The following is a 13,895-nucleotide window of genomic DNA, read 5'->3' as shown; positions in this document are numbered from 1 at the left end:
GATCATCAATGAATACTAGGTGCTTTCAGCTATATTTCAGAGGAAGGAGATGGTAAAATTACTCCTGAGTATTCCTTGCCTAAGATAACCCTATGACATTTGTGGTGTAGCTATAAGTCAACAGATGGCTTGAAGGCACATATGTGCATACATACATAAACACAATGTATTTAACTATTGTGACCCTCAATTAAGTGGCACAGATACTAAAAATACTTATGTGTCTACACAAAAAATATTTTTGAAATAAAAATGAATACATTATGATACAACCACATCATATGCCAAAAGGCAGCATTGTCTGTATCATATCTGCAACATTTTTCAGTTTGCTAAATCTTTAAGTCATCTAGTATATATGAAATGTAAATGTTTGCTATGCCATTCTATGCATAAGAAATTTTAGATACTGATTTTAGAGCAATTTCCCATTAACTTATACTGATTTTAGGACAAATTTCTATTGCTTGATATGTGTAGGAAATCTAACTCTTTATTATATTAAGTTCTAATTTCACTTACATCAGATTTAGTGTTTTTCAACCAACAACATTGTAAAGTAAATTAGACTTGCTGGTTTTAATTTCTATCACAGAAGGAATGGTGGAAGCACTCAGAGCTGATGATTCACACACACACACAAAGGCAGTCCCCAAATAATGGACAAGATAAGTTCTATAGTTTGTTTTTAAGTTGAATTTGTACGTATGTAAGTTGGAACAGGTACATTTTAAAGTGTCTCACACTCACACACAAGCTTTGGATTGCATAGGGAAGTGTTAACACTCCTGTGTTGTTTGTTTTGCTATCTGTGCCACTCTTCAGAAGATTTCACCTCACTTTCTGTCCCTGTGATAATTGGAATTTGAAAAAATTGGCTCGTTGTGGAAATAAGGAGTGAATTTCCTTTCCTAGGGCACTATTTCTCTCACTTCCTGTTGTCTCACCTCTGTTCTTAACTAGGAGTCATTTGTAAGTCAGGAGGCCCAAATACAAGGAGGGACACAGTTTGAGGATTCCTGGTCTACACTGTAGAATCAATGCAGTTTGCTACCTCTTTAACTTTTATGGACCAATGCTTTATAATAATGGGAGGTGTTGTTTTACAAGTTCTGTAGACTTCTTTGCCAAAGAGTGCTGGTGCCTCATCAAACTACAAATCCCAGGATTTCAAAGCATTGACTCATGGTAGTTAAAGTGAGGTCAGACTGCAGTTCTACAGTGAGGAAATATCTTACTGATTATGATAACTGGTAAGATTTTGGAATGTTAGTTTCTTTCCCCAGTAAAGGGGAAATTCAGGATTTTTAGTTATGCTGCTTTTGTTCACCTAACACCATCAATCTGTACTAGGGAAGGATAATGTATGACTCTCCAGAGATTGTTGGACTCAACACCCATCACCCCTCGTCTTTGGGTAGATTGGCTAGGAAAGACGGCTTTTAACAACATTTGAAAGGGCAAGAGTTCCCCCTCTCTGATTTATATTAAAGTCAAGTCAACCAGCATTTGTTTAGAGAGCAGAACTAAGATTTAAGGTTCAGCTCATCTTTAAGACTTCTTTTGTGGTCTAGTAGACCTGTTCCAGAATTCTCAGTCCTTTGTGACTAGGCTTTGAAAAGAAAGACACAAATGCATGAAGAAATGGGCAAGTGCACAACTCCTCTTTTGCCTTTGTGTTCAGTCCAGGGCAGTTGGAAGGTACAAGTACTTTAAAAATGGTTGAAAGAGTAAAGACGATGGTAGTAACAAGAATTCTTTCATGTAAGCAGGTTTCAGGGCTGCTGAACAAGCCAAACAGGAAAGTGCAAAATTGAAAATAAAGGGTAACAGTTGACTGTTAAGTCAGTGATATTTAAAATAATAAAGACTGTACACAGGTTTGCAGCTGAATTTAAACTTTATGGCCATCCTCCAGTTGTTGACATTTACAGGCATAACTTGTGGTGGTGGTGTGTGTGATGCGTGTATATGTGCTTTTATGGATCTTTCAGAAGGAGGAATCAGGCCTCTGTGCACAGGGTTCTCCTGTTTGTTTTTGAGCACCAAGGAAGAAATAGCTTAAGGAATAAAAAACATTTAGCTCCTTATCTCCTCCCTACTCAAGTGCAACCTCAGAGCTGATCCGCAGCTGGGGAGATAAAACTGAGCCTGGCAGCCCCTCCTTCCCAGCCTTGAGCCATGCTAGAGGCAAGGGTGAACAGTCACTTCCATCTTAAATGCATGGGCCAAGATTTATATGATTTCAGTGATTGTTTCAATGGAATAACATGAGATGTAGCTGTGTAAGGGACCCACATTATTAACCAGGGAGAGGAATTATCTTTAGTCCCTAACTAAGTTTCTAGCATTGCAAAGAGAAAGACACTAAAAATCATTCACTCTTACTATTTTCTGTGATTACATTTCCTTGGTGCAATTGCCTGTCCTTTTTCTTTGGACACCTAAATGGATGTTCAGTAGTTACAATATCATAAATAAACTTGCAATTTAGCTGCTGGAGATTCATATTTAGAGGTATAAAAATGGAGTCTGATCCCCTTCACACCCCAGCAGTACCTCAACCAAAGCATTTTTAAGGCACTGGTGTGCCGTGAAATGACATCCACAGCATGCACTGAGTTGCAGGATACCTTGGGACCTGGAAATCAGTTCTCAAGGAGTCCCAAGACTGAATATGTATTGTAGATATCATTTCTGAGAGCTCTGATCTATAGTGTTTTGCAAATGCTTAGATTGGGGTGCTGTCAAGATAGGTTTGAAAGGGGCTTGTCAGTCATTACTATGATGACAGAGCTCCATTGTCATAGTAACGATGACAATGCAATTTATTTCTAAATATTCAACTGAAGGTTTCAGTTACTGCAACACTAGAAATCTGACAACTGGGGAAAACTTTCAGGGGCGGAATTCTTATGTGGAAAGCAATGCTTTCACATAATAATAATAATAATAATAATAATAATAATAATAATAATAATAACAACTACTACTTTATTTTTGTACTCCGCCTCCATTTCCTCGAAGGGACTTGGGGCGGCTTACATGGGGACGTGTCACTTGGTCCTTTCTGTTCTTACACCTTCAATTATTACCCAACTTAAAATGGAGAAGTAAGAGCCCAGTGTCTTGGGGCAAACATGGCTATTAGCCTAAATCGGAAAGGGACATAAGTCACATTGCAATTTAGCAGTCACCATCCCATTGTATTTCTGCACTTATTGTAACAGGGATGAGAATTATGCAGCCCCTCAAATGTTTGGAATTGCAGGCCCCAGCAAACCGTAGCTAGTAGCAAGGAGTTCCTGTGCTACAAATATCTGATAGTCCACATTGTTCTCACTCCTGACCTATAGAAATTTACCCATATTTTGCTTTCAATCCATTTCAAAATCTAGAAGAAATTTCCAGGATGGCTCGTATATGTTGGACAATAGCCAAAGCTAGCATCTCTTTCTGTACCATAACATTCACAAACCATACAGAGGAAATGTCTGACAACATATGGTTTTCATTGAACTGCCTCCTTCCTGCCTCCCACATCTTAGGATCACAACACCCCACCCACTGGGAATAAGATCAGCCCCTGTTGTTTTATCATCAGGAAATGCTTAGAGATGAGAATTACTGAACGGAAAAAAAATCCCCACCACCCAGGGTTACTGGGTTTTAGAGAATACTTTATGTTGCTTGCATATGTTTATACTGTAGAACTTTGCAAATGGTCATTTCTGAACATTTCCTTTAACCCTGTGTGATTCACAATACTTTGGGTTTTTTTGTCTACCCTGCTCTCCGTTTTTGTTTTCTCCTACTTTTTTATGGCTAAATTTGTAAATTATCCTGTGAATTAACTCCAGTGAGACCCAGTACAGTGTAATCGTTTAAGTGTTGAACTAGGATTCTGGGAGATCTGGGTTTAAAAAATCCCAATTGGCCATGCCTCACTGGGGATGCATCTACAATGTAGAATTAATGCAATGTGACAATACTGGCTGCTATAGAACAGTGGTTCTCAACCTGGGGTCCCCAGATGTTTTTGGCCTATAACTCCCAGAAATCCAGCCAGTTTACCAGCTGTTAGGATTTCTGGGAGTTGAGGGCCAAAAATAAATGGGGGCCCCAGGTTGAGACCACTGTTCTATAGCATCCTTGTAAAACTAAAGCTCCCCAGATTGCATAGTATTGACCCATGGCCACTAAAGTGGTATCAAACTACAGTGTAAATACCCCTGAGTGCTCCTAGGCAGGTTACATCTCCTGAGCTTCAGAAGAAGCTAAAGGCAAACCTCTCCAAACAAATCTTGCGAACAAAACACCATGCTAGTGTTGCCTTCGGGTCATCAAAAGTTGGCAATAACCCAGAAAAAGACAGCAACAAACAACAACGGACATGCAAACGTAAGTGCAAGTTAATTTACCCCTGTTCTCTGAACCTGTAACTTAGCCTAGGTTCTACTTGTACCAGGGTTAGCCCCAGAGATTTTTTTACTTGAGGCTAAAGACAAAATGACATCTTCTGTCCATTTGAAATATGAAAGCTAACTGGATTTGTAGGTGAATTTTCCCTCAATCCTGGAAAAGCAGAGGCAGACATAGTGATAAAAAATAGGCAAGGTTATCTTAAGGAAATTTAGTAGAAATGCCCTGCCCAAAGTATCTGCTGTCCAAGCTATTACTCTATGTATGACTCCTATCAGTCCTAGCCAACAGTCAGGAGATGAAAGATTTGGAAGGCACCATGTTGCTTACCTTTATTGTAAGCACTAGGGATGAGCTTTCAGTAGCCGAATTTTAAAGATAACACAACAATACAGAGCAGCATACATTGTTGTGTTAGTAGTGACTTTATAACACTAAAATGATAGATGGGATAGTCATTCGTGGGTTGAAATCCCTCCCCATCCTGTTAAATATCAGAGCTATGACACCCCCCCAACCACCACTACTCTTAAACAGTTTGCTTAATCGCCATATTACCTTCAAAGCTTGTTCTCTAGAACTTCATTCACTACAGCCTCCAACCATTCCTAGATCCAGAGTAAAGCAAATCAGCCTTTTCTGCTTTTTGCTCTGGGACCTGTTCTTTAATGAGTGTGGCTTGTTCTTTGCTCTCCTCTGAATGGCCAAATCACCCAAGTGCTCTCACTCAGGTGTTAATACCCCTACATGAAGTAAAATGCATTTCCTCAGAAAATTCTCTTCAAAGCTTGCTAACTAGAAAGCCATCTTCTACCAGCATTAGGACTTCTTTAGAGCCAGAAGGTAAAACATTCGTTGCCTTCCTTTTTTTCCTTCATGCTAATGTGCTCAATTAGGAGAAAAGTGTTACGAGTGGAAGGCTTGACTTCTTAGAAACTCACGGCTTCTAAGAGAGGCCACAGAGAGAGCAGAATTCATGTCAGTTTTGATTTGGGTTACTCATTGGAATGAACAGATAAAGGGAAATTTAGAAATTCATCAGTCACTAAAGGTGGTTAATGTAGTCCAAAGATTAGAAAGGGTATTATGTTGCTTAACTTGATTTATATCCCACTTTATATCCCAGAGGCTTAAGGTGGTGTACAAGTGAAATGCCATTTCAATTATTTGCTTAATAACTATTTTTCAGTTCTTTAAAATTATTTGTTTGACTGTTGGTTGTTTTAAAACAGCAGTCATTGCTGCAGTACAAAGACATGTCCTATGTCCTCCCAGGAGTGAAGGCCAGAACTGTAAACACTGTTCTTTGAATTCCATTTGACCATTCATAATGGGGATACCAGGGACTGTGGTCCAAAAGGTAACTTTTCCAATTTCTGGTTGAGGCTGACAGATGCTAATCATTTTCAAAGTCCATATAGTGGAAACATATCCCTAACAGACCTATCAGGTATAGAAATAAAGGTACTCTCCCGAACATTACAGAACTACACAAATTTGAGCCTATATATAATTGCTCAAAAGTCAGACCTTTTTTTGGTCAGTGCAGAGTTCTCCAAGGAGCAGTTGCACAGGTTTGCAGTTCAACACACAGTTCTCACTCTTGCAAGAGAAACTGCTTCACAAACGTGATATAAATTATTGAAATGTTATTTGTTCAAGTCATCTTAAAAGAGAGACCAATTTTGATAAAGTATGTCTGAGACAAGTGTACAGGAATTCACAAATATAAGAGCATGACCTGATGTTATGGTGTGCATATGGAGAGCACATTGCCCATCCATATTCTTGCATTCTTTGGTACTTGGAAACCATACAGTCACTCACATAATGTTGCATGAAAGCAAAAGAAAAATGTTGCCAAATTGAACCAATGGGCCAAATAGCCATTCGGCATCTTCATTGAAATAGTGGATGACTGATTTTGTCTACCTAATATGTATCACCTGGCCCTCCTGACCTTTTTGCACTGTAAGTCCTACCAACTTTTGCCAGCTTAACTGGAAGGGAGAAATTCAGGGAGCGCTAGGTCCAGCAACATTAGGTTAGCCTCATGATTCTACTCCTTGCTTATATGTCTTAGGAGATATTGAAAACTGGGAGAGTTATATAAGGTAGTTAGGTCCCACCTAGATCAAAATTTTCCTGCCTAGATCTTACTTTGAGTAGAACATAATTTGTAATTCTAATGACTGCAAGCCATGAATTTCAACTGATGTTGCGTCCAGCTGTTAAAGCTGCTGAATATTTTTATCATTTATTACTGAAACAATGATGGCAGGGACCTAACAGAAGCTGAAGAGATCAAGAATAGGTGGTGAGAATATACAGAAGATCTGTATAGGAAGGATAATAATATAGAGGATAGCTTTGACGGTGTGGTGAGTGAATTAGAACCAGACATCCTGAGGAGTGAGGTTGAATGGGCCTTAAGAAGCATTGCTAACAACAAGGCAGCAGGAGACGATGGGATCCCAGCTGAGCTGTTTAAAATCTTGGAAGGTGATGCTGTCAAGGTGATGCATGCCATAGGCCAGCAAATATGGAAAACACAAGATTGGCCATCAGATTGGAAAAAATCAATTTATATCCCCATACCAAAAAAGGGAAACGCTAAAGAATGCTCAAACTTCCATACAGTGGCACTTATTTTCCATGCCAGTAAGGTAATGCTCAAAATCCTGCAAGGCAGACTCCAGCAATACATGGAGCGAGAGTTGCCAGATGTCCAAGCTGGGTTTAGAAAAGGCAGAGGAATGAGAGACCAAATTGCCAATATCCTCTGGATAATGGAGAAAGCCAGGGAGTTTCAGAAAAACATCTACTTCTGCTTTATTGACTATTCTAAAGCCTTTGACTGTGTGGATCATAATAAACTATGGCATGTTCTTGGTGGTATGGGGATACCAAGTCACCTTGTCTGTCTCCTGAGAAATCTGTATAAAGACCAAGTAGCCACAGTAAGAACAGATCATGGAACAACAGACTGGTTCAAGATTGGGAAAGGAGTGCGGCAGGGCTGCATACTTTCACCCTCCCTATTCAACTTGTACGCAGAACATATCATGTGACATGAGGGGCTTGAGGTATCCAAGGCCTGAGTTAAAATTGCTGGAAGAAACATTAACAACCTTAGGTATGCAGATGATACCACTCTGATGGCCGAAAGCAAGGAGGAGCCGAGGAGCCTTATCACCAAGGTGAAAGAAGAAAGTGCAAAAGCTGGGTTGCAGTTAAACATCAAGAAAACCAAGATCATGGCAACTACACCTATTGATAACTGGCAAATAAAGGGAGAAAACGTGGAGACAGTGACAGACTTTATATTTCTAGGCGCGAAGATCACTGCAGATGCAGACTGCAGCCAGGAAATCAGAAGACATTTACTTCTTGGGAGGAGAGCAATGGCCAACCTTGACAAAATAGTGAAGAGCAGAGACATCACACTGGCAACGAAGGTCTGCATAGTCAATGCAATAGTATTCCCCATAGTAACCTATGGATGCGAGAGCTGGACCATAAGGAAGGCTGAGCAAAGGAAGATAGACTCTTTTGCACTCTGGTGCTGGAGGAAAATCCTGAGAGTGCCTTGGACCGCAAGAAGATCCAACCAGTCCATCCTCCAGGAAATAATGCCCGGCTGCTCACTGGAGGGAAGGATATTAGAGGCAAAGGGTTGTTGTATGTCTTTTGGACTATATGGCCATGTTCCAGAAGTATTATCTCCTGACGTTTCGCCCACATCTATGGCAGGCATCCTCAGAGGTTGTGAGGTATGGATAAACTAAGTAAGGAAAGGAAAGAATATATATCTGTGGAGAGTCCAGGGTGTGGCAAGAGTCCTTTGTCACTGGGAAGCCAGCATTAATGTTTCAGTTAATCACCCTAATTAGCATTGGAAAGGTTTTGTCTCTTGCCTGGGGGCATCCTTTGTTCAGTCATTAGCTGTCCCATGCCCTCAGAGTGTTGGTTCCCATCTACTGTTTTGATTTTAGAGTTTTTTAATACTGGTAGCCAGATTTTGTTCATTTTCATGGTTTTTTCCTTTCTGTTGAAGTTGTCCACATGCTTGTGGATTTCAATGGCTTCTCTGTGTAGTCTGACATGATAGTTGTTGGAGTGGTCCAGCATTTCTGTGTTCTCAAATAATATACTGTGTCCAGGCTGGTTCATCAAGTGCTCTGCTATGGTTGATTTCTCTGGCCATGAAAGCCTTCGACAACACATTAGAGGCAAAGCTGAAGTATTTTGGCCACATCATGAGGAAACAGGAAAGCTTGGAAAAGATCACGATGCTGGGGAAAATGGAAGGAAAAAGGAAGAGAGGCTGAAGTGCTTGAAGTGACTGGCTTGACCTTGAAGGAACTGGGGGCGGTGACAGCCAACAGGGAACTCTGGCGTGGACTGGTCCATGAAGTCACGAAGAGTCAGAGACGACTAAACGACTGAGCAGCAGCAGCAGGGAAATTTAGTAGGTCTGAAGGGCAATCTTAGCATAATATAGACTGTACATCTACAACTGTACTTTTAGAATTTATTAACAAAACAGAAAGCTTGCTTTAAAATAAAATCTCAAGGAGCTATATCACAGAAAAATATACATCTTTAAACCAATCTGGAAAAGCCATTACATCAGTGGATTTGTTTTTAATAGCACATGGGTAGCTTCACTATTTTATGAGGACTACTCTGTGTGTGTGTGTATGAATGAGAGGGTAATCTCTTCTGACAAATATCACTCTCTATGCCACAGCAAAACTGTAACTTTAAGAAAATGTGATACCAGTTTGAACTCTGCCCATCATTTTTACTGATACTATTTCACAGTAACGACAAAATCATCAAGTGTTTTTAGGGAAGCTTGGCCCTGAAATTTAGGACACAGAAAGCAACAGAAAAGAGAAAGAACTGGAGACAAACACTAAAAATTTCGTTCAGGTAGGCTTATCTAGGGAATTACAGTAGGGCAGAGGAGCAATGCTGGGGTTTTGCCAAAGGCTTCATAGAAATGTGGGGTTTAATTTCTATAAATTTGGGTCATAGGCAAGTGTTTACTGAGGGTAAAGGATGAAGGAGGGACAGGACATTCATAGTCTCTTAGGAACCAGAGCTTGGAAAAGTTACTTACTTACATATAGCTCCCAGAGTTTTTCCAAGCTCTGTTACTAACACACAACACTCATGCCATCTTCCACACACTTCTAGTTTCATGAATGTATTCTTATCTGGGCTAGAAACCAGGGTTTTTGTGATTTTAATTATATTTCTGTCTTTAACTAGCCAATTTAAGTTTCTTTTAGTTTTTCCTCTTAATTTGTTTTCCTTCCAGACAAAAACAGTGTTTTCTTTTTCATCTAGTACTTCCTTTTTTGTTTTGTTTATATCATAACAAAACTTAAATAATGTTTGTGGCTAAAAAAGAAATGTCATTTGCTTTCTGAACTGTCTCTAGAAACTTTCTGATCATGTATTCATAAAGTGATTTTTTTCATATAATGGAGAAAGAAAGGCAAATGATTCAAAATACAATCCTATACATGTTTACTCAAAAGTAATCCCATCTGAACAGAACTGTACTTCTGGCCATTTTCCTGAAAATCTTTACACATTTGCTTCAAGTTCTACTGATCTTAAGGAGGACTTTGCTTGTCAAACATGCAAAGCAGCAAAAAGATAGCAATATGTTTAGCAGTAAAGTGAAGCAAGTGAAGAACAGATTCAATAAAATATTGTAATGGAACAATTGGTTGGAAGGTTCTGAGGCTGGAAGGAAGACATTGAGCAATATGCTGATTTTCATGGGAAATTTCTCATCCAGGAAGTTCAACTTTAGAATAAACTGCTCATACTGAAGCCTCAATGCTCTCCCGGTTTGTTCAGCCAACATGTTTAGCCCAAGATAACAAGATGATTTTCAAATAGAAGTAAAATCTTAACACGTTGCTGTGGTTGAAGGAAGTTTCCCACAACAAGGCTACGATAAGAGGTGGACAAATGTTGATGGCTTCAATAAGGCATTCCATGGGTTTGAGTTGAGTTCACCCTTGGCCCCCTTCCGAAAATGAAGAGAGAAGGGGGTGGGTATTTTTTGCCTGCTACATTTCCAAGACCTTTTGCCCTTCAGCTGGAGCTCTTGGCAGTAGTGCTGCTGCTAACTTAGCACTGGAAGGAAAACGAGCTTAACTAGTGCCATTCAGGGAAGAGCACAAGGACCAGGCAGTAGAGCTCAGGATCCTTCTGGGACGAGTCCCTATATTTTTAACCCAGCAAGAGTGGGCATCAGGAAATGCAACCTCAGCATCAGGAAATGCAACCTCTCACATACAATGTCTGCAGTTCTGCAGTTCTTTTTTAGCCAGAAAGACACTTTACAAACATGAAGAGACTCTGAAACAATTGTATTCTGCCAGAGTTTGTTTGACCATATCTTTTTACAGCAGTATACTTGTTTTTATAGTTAATCCAGACCTATGTATAAAAGTAAACAGCTCTCATCTACAGAGTATAACTTCCTTAGACTTTTGGGATAGTTTCAATAGTTCCTTCCAAAAATCGCTTAAGGACGTTCATGAAAGATATAATGGAATATAACTTCAAATGAAGTTCTGTGTCCTCGTGTTCCCAGAAAGTGGCTCTAAGGAGCCCAAATTAGCCATTTTCTGGCAAAGGGAGCAGGTGCCATTACTGTAAGCCACCCTGAGTCCCTTCGGGTCAGAAGGGCGGGATATAAATGTGAGAAATAAATAAATAAATAAATAAATAAATAGCACAAGGGGTGATTTTCATCTGGGAAAAGCCATAGGACATCCTCCTCCTAAATCATACGTATGACATGTTGGAAATTTGGAAGGGCAGTATAAGGCTTTGTTGGGGAAAGTTACTTCTTGAAAACTTCTTCCTGCCCTTCTCCTCTGGGGTGTAAATAGCCTTGGCAGTGGGAGGCAGCTTTTCAAAGTTGTCAAAGTTTGGGTGACAATACACAAGAGGTAGCTATATTGATAATAAAACAAAAGAAACTAGAGAAAAAGATCTGTGTATTAGCATCTATCCAGCTGCAAAATGAAATACCAAAATATTGGAGTATTCTGGGACTGAGAGTTGTGATTTGCTCAAGGTCACCGAGTGAATTTCCATTGCCAAATGGGGAATCAAACGCTAGAGTTGTAGTCCAATGCTCAAACCACTACAACATGTTGGCTCTCTCCAGTCTGGAGACAATGGTAAAAATTCTCCAGTTGTGGTGGGCTGAGTTCCATGGAAGTGGAAAGGACTATGTGCAAATCTCTGAGTAACAGGTTGCTACAATTTGCAATACTTGGTTGGTTTATTGCTGCTACTTGTGAACATTCTCCAGGGAGTCTATGAGTTATTTACTTTGTTAGCTTCCTTCTTTTTTCCCAGCTATTGTAAAGTCAGGGCTCACCCTTGGTTATGCATCTACCTTCTAGCTGGAGAGAACATTATGGGGGAAAGTTCATTTTATTCCCATACCACTAAGAAATAATCCATTTCACCTTGATATGGGAACAGTTCCTTTAACTAGAATTTCCATATTAATTTCCAGCCAGGAGAATACATTCTCTGTGTTCGTATATCTCTCTGTGTGAATAACAAGCTGCGAACTACTGTGGTTATTACTTAATGCATAGCACTTAATGGCATCACTGGGTTCTGTCCCTAAGTCTTAGGGTTTGAACCAGAAGCCTCAGGGCCTGAGACAATTTGAACTGGCAACCCTAGGAACAGAACTAACATGGTGAGAGTGAAGAATGGAGTTCATATGATGGGTTTCTGTGAACAGGTTTATAATAACTGCAAAATAATGCTATGGTTTCAGATTTTGTGTACTGTGCAAAGGCCACGAACATCAATTTATCCATAGCTATTAGAAAGTAGAAGGACCTAAATACCATGAAACCATCTAGGTTCACAAGCTAAGTAGGATCTGGCCTGGTTAATACTTGGATGTGAGGCCACCAATGAATACCAGTAATTGCAAGCTATATTTCAGAAGAGGGAAATGGCAAACCACTTCTGATTGCTCCACAACTAAGGCAACCCTGTGAAATTCATGAGGTTGCTATAAGATGACAGATTTCCTGCAGGCATATATACATATATATCTTTGGAAGTAGAAATAGCCACAGGTTTATTAAGAAGGAAATTGAATCCAAAATTAAAGCAAAATCTAATTTTTTGATACTGTGTCAAACAGGTGACTTTTTATGTGAAGCTGTACAAGTTTACTCAAAATCAAGTCACACAGAGTTCTTTGGGATATATTTACACATACAGTAAATCGCAATGTGTCCCATTTTGCTATGTAACTGTCACAAATGAGTGTTATACGTATTCCAGCTGTATTTGCTTCCTTTGCATGATAAATGCAACCAACCTTTCCACACTGCTGAATAGACTTACATGCAGCTCATTTGAATTTTTTAACTTTGCATAAATTGGTCCCAGTAGCCTAGGATTATGTAGACATACTGGACAATGAGCAACACCATTGTGCTGTCAACATGTTTGACTTGACTCAAGTTGTTGAAGAGTTTCTGGAGAAGCAGGGCTTACTGTAGATATAAACTGTTATAAGAGTGGAAAGCATTGCAGTCCATCTGGAGATTATACAAGCCTGACCCACAATTATGTGTAAGCAATGATCTCCATGCTCCCTCTACTGGCTTGTTTAGTTCTTAGATTCTCATATTTTATTTTATTTTACCTTTCATATACATTTTGTTATTTTGTGCCCTCAAGTCATTTCTGATTTATGGTGACCCTAAGCTGACCTCCTTGTGGGGTTTTCTGGGGTTGCCCAGTGCATTTCCATGGCTGAGTGTGGAATTGAACTCTGCTCTCCAAAGTCATAGTCCAATGTTCAAATTCCTACACTACTCTGACATTTTATATTTCTTTGCTGTGCATTTGTGTTTGCTCCTGACTTGCAATAAACTGATCAAGATGGTGTGTTACCCATGTTGTGAGCCACCATAATTCACCCCATAAGTGAATTAATGCAAATTTCTAAGCCAAAGAGCCGGAGGTGTCTACGGACAACACCGGCTCTTTGGCTTAGAAATGGAGATAAGCACCAACTCCCAGAGTCGGATATGACTGGACTTAACATCAGAGGAAACCTTTACCTTAACTTTACTATATCACTGGAGCCCCTGGTGCCGCAGCAAATAAAACTGCTGAGCTGCTGAACTTGCTGATCAAAAGGTCGGCAGTTCAAATCCGGGGAGCGGGGTGAGCTCCCGCTGTTGGCCCCAGCTTCTGCCAACCGAGCAGTTCGAAAACATGCAAATGTGAGTAGATTAATAGGTACCACTCCAATGGGAAGGTAACGGCACTCCATGCAGTCATGCCAGCCACATGACCTTGGAGGTGTCTATGGACAATGCCGGCTCTTTGGCTTAGAAATGGAGATGAGCACTAACCCCCAGGGTCAGACACGACTAGACTGAATG

This window comes from Anolis carolinensis, chromosome 2 (assembly GCF_035594765.1).
Source record: "Anolis carolinensis isolate JA03-04 chromosome 2, rAnoCar3.1.pri, whole genome shotgun sequence".
Lineage (NCBI taxonomy): Eukaryota > Metazoa > Chordata > Lepidosauria > Squamata > Dactyloidae > Anolis > Anolis carolinensis.
Note: the sequence above shows the minus strand (reverse complement) of the source record.